General features: G+C 50.2%; 1 non-coding gene across 1 annotated transcript; it reads right to left on the reverse strand.

Moving 5' to 3' along the window:
* Positions 1-3455: 3455 nt before the first annotated feature.
* TRNAM-CAU (transfer RNA methionine (anticodon CAU)) lies at positions 3456-3530 on the reverse strand. The gene has a single exon. It is a non-coding gene; the product is annotated as a tRNA-Met (tRNA).
* Between the last annotated feature and the right edge of the window lie 2644 nt (positions 3531-6174).

A 6174-nucleotide genomic window follows, 5' to 3' on the forward strand; every position in this document is an offset into this window, starting at 1 on the left:
GCGTGGGGGCGGGGCGGGGGCGGGGCGCGCGCGGCGGGGGCGGGGCCGGGCGCTCTCCGGCCCCGCCCGCTTGCCTGTCACTTGGCCACGAGGGTTATGGCGGCTAAAAATAGGAATGCGGGACCCAGCTGGAGCCGCGGATGGGGGATCTGCGCTGCGGCAGGGAGATGCGCGGACAGCACCGGCTGCAAATGCAGGGATGGGAGGCGAGGGACTAATGCTCATCGCTCAGTTTGTCCAAATTCTCCCAAAGCGCTCTCCAGCCAGCCTGGTTTCTACTCCTGGTAAGTATAAAGAAAAGCAAAATCTCCTGCCAGACCCCCCAAAACTCCCCAAGGAAATAGAAGAAAAAGAAAACAGTTTTAGTATTGAGTCGCATTAAACCAGAAGGTAATGTGCGTCACAGGCTCTCCTAAAGAGATTGCAAAGACAGCAAGAAATCTCACCCTTTTATATAGTTACATAGCCAGGCAGGTGCGACACCTACATCCATGTTCTCAAGTGAGAGGACTCGACCACACCTTTTTAGGGTGACACAGAGTTCACCCTAAATTTACCTGGTGATTAGAGTGACTGTTTTTGTTTGCTAATTGTCTTTATCCGAAGAAGCAATAAAATTCTCATGTCGTTGCCATAGAAGGTAGGTTTGAAGCCAGGTGCTCCTGGAAATTAAGCTAACATTTCAGAGAGATGGTGCCCAGGACCTTGAGAAAGAACATTTCTGGGTTAGAACTGGCAAAAGGCCTACTTAGCTTTTTAAAAACATGTACACATCTCGAAAGGATGAAGAATGTACAAGTTTTCTAGAGTAAATGCTCTTTAAGAAGGGAAAGGAGAGGCTCTTTTCCTTTTGCACCAGGAAGAAATCGATTTTTTTCTTTTTAGATTTGTATTTACTCTGCACTACCACAACCAAAGTTCAGGTACAAAGAAGCAGATGTTTGTTTTGCGAAGAAGAGAAACCTGCGCAGAATGAGATGGGGTGTGAGGGCAGGGGACCTCATCTAGCCTGCTACTGAATCCCAGCACTTAGCACAGCACGAGGCACTGACTGGGCGTCTGGAACCTGTTTGTGCAATGAGCCAGGGAAGAGGAAAGCGCTCACGGAACCAGCCAGAAGACCTAGGTTAGGCTACCATCTACTCACATTGACCTTTACCACCTATGGCTTTAACCTTACAGTAATCTTCCAAAGTTGGTGGTACTGTGCCTGTTTTATAGATGAGCAAAAGAGAACTCACAGAGCAATGCAGTCTGTCTGATGGAGGGGCCGCCTGGCTGACGAGGCCCACGGTGGAACTGCAGAAGCAGGGGGCAGGGGGCAGCTTTTCCTTTGGGGTTCGTGGAGGGCTGAGCTGCTAACGTATAGGACTGGACAGTGGGGTTTGCATGATTTCCCCCTCACATCTGTGCTACAATGGCTCACAGTTATGATCAGGCCCGTTGTGGAACACTTCCTACGCACTCAGCCCTAGAAAGCTAGGTGCTGTTATTTTGGTTTTTAAAAACCATCATCATTTACAGTCAGCATTTTCCACAAATGGGAATGGAGCAAGAGCTTTAAGGAATGGGGCTGGATGGTGAGTTAGAACACACTGTAGGGGAGACAGCTCCTGTAGGTTGCTCCAGGTCTGCGAGGGATGAGCTGCTGAGTTTGCATCTCATCATGTGAGGAAACTAAGACCCTAACCAGGTGAGGAAACTAAGACCCTAACCAGGTGGTGCCTTGGTACAGAAACATGCTGTGTATGGTGAAGCTGGGTAACCGAGAAGGGGGGAGAAATGAGGACCACCTTCTGTCCCTTGCCCTGCCCTCAGGTCTCCCTGACACACAGCTGTGGCTTCTCAGGCAGCCACGCCCAGCTCAGGTGTCTCCCCATCCGTGCAGCTCCCTCTTTCTGATTACATCACAGCCTATGCACACCTCCCCTTGAGACTCCCCACAATCTATTATGATCATCTGCGATTTTCTGCCTCTCCCACCAGGCTAAAAAACCTTTTGAGATCAGATATTAAGTTATCCTTATCCTTAGTGTTTCCAGAGTCAGAAACATAGTTGGTACACAATGAATCCATAATTGTTGAACAACCAACGAAAGTCACATCCCTGCTTGAAGTTCTATCCTGATACCTCCATCTCTGGTCAAAGACCACACTTTCCTTCACTCCGTTAGCAGCAGCTGCAGCACCTGGGAGCCTCTTAGAGATGGAGACCCCGGGCCCCACCCTCAGCCCGGCCATGCAGTAGGCGGGGGCCGAGGGGGACAGACGTTTGTGGTTTAACAAGTTCCCCCAGGGACTCCGATGCCAATGGAGACCAACGGCCTCAAATCCACCTTGCCCAATTTGCCAGCCAGATTGGGCAAAGTGCTTCCTTGTCATCACCAGACATTCGTTCATACTATTTCTTCCAGCCAGAATGTGCTCCTCCATGCTTGTCCCGGAAGCATCTTCCAGATGAAGAGAGAAGTAGATGCAAAAATTCAGAAACATGAGGGGGTACAGTGCTCTTAAGAGGCTGTAAGTTGCCTGTAAGGCTGGATTGCAAAGTCCCAGGGGGAAGTGGCAAGACCTGAAGCTAGAAAGGTAGACAAGGAGCCATATCATAAGGGCCTTATATATTTCATTCCAAGAAGTCGAGATTTAATTTTGACGACAACGGGGTTTTGACAGATTATAGAGTTTGAGATCTCTGAAGCAAAACAGTTTAAAATACAAGCAAGATCCGGGAAGTACACTTGGCTGGATGTGGGGGGCTCAGTGAAATGGAGATGAGGATGCTCCATTTAGTCTTCTGTCCCAAGTCTGTATTCAGAGTCGCCTGGCGGTGTGGAGCCTGCCTGCCCGGGGGCACCCACAAGTCTCCACTGCAGTAATGCGTGCGCTTATATCCCAGGGTGGGCGTCTGGGGGAGAGGCAACCACGTGCTTTTCATTTTTCTTTTCCCAGTGCCTGGAGCACAGAGGCTTAATACATTCATTCCACTGAGTGGATAGCAGGGATCTGCTCCAACTGCCCTTTGAGGCGATAAGGGGCCACAGCGTGAGAGGTAGAGCGGTGGTCCCAGCCACGGCTGTATGCTGGAGTAATCGGAGGAGCTTTGAAAAGCACCAACGCTGGGAACCCACCCAGGGGCTTTTTATTTCATTGGACTATCATGTGGCCGGTCTAGAAGCTGGTCCCCAGCGCAGAGGAGATAAATGAGTGCTTGGGCCGGCGCAGTGGGGATAAGACTTGGAAACACTTAAAGATCTTATAATCAGTTGGGTTTAGTGGAGAAGGAAAGAAAGGACTGCCCACCCTCCTTCCCTCTTGTCCCTCATCCCTGTCATTTACTGAGGAGTTGGCAGTTTGGCTTGCGGGGGGTCCCTCTCTCCACCCCCACTGCCCCACCCTGGCCATCTATTGCCTTAATTCTTTTTTTTCCAAATTTTATTTTTTTTGAGTAGCCTCCACGCCCAACGTGGGGCTCAAACCCACGACCCCCCGAGATCATGAGTCGCATGCTCTACCGACTGAGCCAGCCGGACACCACTAATTGCCTTCATTCTTCGCACTGTCAACATCTGTGTGGATGATCCATGCAGACGCTCCAACATCTGATTCCTGGACCTTCCTAACTTTAGATACCTTCGTCCCCACTTGACTTCAGCCACCCACTCCCCACCAGGCCTGCTGCCTGGATCTTGCTTATGTTTTGAATTCCACCTTAAACATCTCAAGCTGCAATGTCTTACTCTGGGGGACTCTCTGCCTCCCTAGCAGGACAATGACTGTTTAGGTGGCACCTCTCTCACATCCGTAAGTGCTCAGGGGAGGCAGATCCCACCCCACTTGTTTCAGGGCTGAGCTGAGGTCTGAGGGTCTGAGGACTGGCTCCGGAGCCAGCTTGTGACCCAATGCTGACCACGGAGCATGAGGGAGCCTGCTGCGAGGTTGCGGGGAGAAAGTTTCTTGCTCCAAAGAGCAAGTTATCAGAAACCATCACTTCCATTGCATAACTGCTAGAACTGGTGTGACCCCCTTGCTACCAGTAGGAGGATGAAATCAGCACCGAGAATGGAAATTGATAGGAAAAAGGCCGTAGTGAACCCTTTCTCAGCCAGCCTGAAATGCCCTTAGCCAGGGACTCACAGCCATGCTATAATAAATGTTTTCATTGTTTCATGTCATTGGAATTCACATTTTAGCCTAAAGCCCCCAAATGATACACACACCTTCTGAGCGAAGCCTCCAGTCCTCTCCTCTGGAATATTCCACCAGTGCCTTCCCCACTCACCCTAGGCCACAGTTCACAGAGAAGTGACCCCGGGTCTCTCCGCTCCATGCTGGACGGACGCTACAATCTGCCATCTCCGGTCAGGGCCCACAGGACTCCATGCCACTGGTATGAGGTCACACTCTTATGGATCACTGCAGAGGGAATGGCAGGCGCCCTGTTCCATCCAGACCCTCCAAGGACACTTTGCCTTATCTTTGGACAGCATGATCCCCCAAGTGATTGCCAACCTTTACCACTGTCTCCATACCTCCCCTTCAGTTCCTGTCCCCCTCATTCGGGGCAGGTGACTTTACTTCTCGCTAAATGGAGACAATTAAGCCAAGAGGTGATCTCTTTCAACCTCAGGCCATTATAGTGTATTGTGCTGCTAAGAGCGATATCCAGAGGGAGGCTGCCCAGGTTCAACTGGATAACCAACTACTGATTGTATGACCTTGAGCAACTTGCTTATGTCCGAGCCCCAGACTCTTGGTGTGTAGAGTGGTTGAATGGGCCACAAAGGCAGTCAGGGCCCAGCAGTGTTAGACACATAGCAAGTGTCCAATATGTAGTGGTTCCTATCATGATCTAGACCCAGGCCAAGCTCCCCTCCGTCCTCCAGTCTCAGGTGACCCGCTCTTCTCTGGGTCTCCTGTCCCCTAGGCACCTGCTCCACTAGTCATCCCTTCCACACATGGGGCATTTCACTTCACATCCACCCTGGATTATAAATATGGCCAACTTTTAACTTTAAACCCCTCACACAAAACCCTCCAAATCTCCCCCTTGACTCTGCACCTGTCTGTGGGTCCTTAGAGGAGCCCAGGACCTGAGCTCTTTCACTTACCTCTACCCCTGCTCATCCCAAACAAACCAGATAGGTTGATTTTTCCTTGCTTGGGGTTTGCAGAAAACAGAGGAGTAATTCCTAATCACCCTCCCCTTAAATAGGCAAAGATTTGTTATTTTTAATTAAATATTAAATGAGGGGCGCCTGGGGGGCTCAGTCAGTTAAGCGTCTGCCTTCAGCTCAGGTCATGATCTCAGGGTCCTGGGATCGAGCCCTGCATTGGGCTCCCTGCTCAGCAGGGAGTCTGCTTCTCTCTCTCCCTCTGCCTCTCCCCCACCTCACCCAGCTTGTGCTCTTCTCTCTCGTTCTCTCTCAAATAAATAAATAAAATCTTTTAAAAAAATAAAATAAATAAATGTGAAATAAAACAATGTTCTTGTTCCATAGGAATATTCGAGCAGAGGTGGAGGCTAGCTTAGGGGGTGCTGGGCAGACCCACCGCGCCCCGAGGCAGTTCCTGGACGCTTAAAGGATCCACCCGCTCTTTGCTCTTCGAAACAGCCAGGACAGACTCTGGCAGGTGGGGCGGGTGTGCTCATGGGCAGGTGACACATGGGTCTGATCCAGTGCCACCCAACAGCTCTTTGTTGTTGTTTTAGTTTTATGAGTTCTTTAGAACTGGAAAGGTGCCAGTGAAAAGAGCGACTGGCCGTGTGTTAGTTGGTTAGGCCAAACACAGGATGCGGTTGTTTCCCCAGGAATCATCAGGCAAAGATGGGATGATAGATTTGGCTGCTGACTGAACCTCCCGCAGCAGTGCACATCTGGACTGGTTGTTGTCACAGCAGCTGTGGGAACGAAGGAGAGACTCCCAAGGAATGGAGCATTTAGGAGCAAAAGTCATCCCTCACCTTTATCTTTGGTTGAAATGCCTCTTCCACATTTTTTTTTTTTGGCTTGAAAACCAGGGTCACTTGTGTGGTTACTGAATCAACGAGGGAAAAGATGAAAGACACATGCCATCCTAGAAGTTTATGGTGGTAAATGCCAAAGCTGTGTGTGTAAAGCACTTGAAACTTATCTTCCGGCTACTACACTCCCCTGTAAGTATTATGAAATTGTT

Source organism: Mirounga angustirostris, unplaced genomic scaffold (genome assembly GCF_029215605.1).
Source record: "Mirounga angustirostris isolate CCGP_5_RB_7025 unplaced genomic scaffold, mMirAng1.0.hap1 SCAF_14, whole genome shotgun sequence".
In the NCBI taxonomy this organism is placed as follows: Eukaryota; Metazoa; Chordata; class Mammalia; order Carnivora; family Phocidae; genus Mirounga; species Mirounga angustirostris.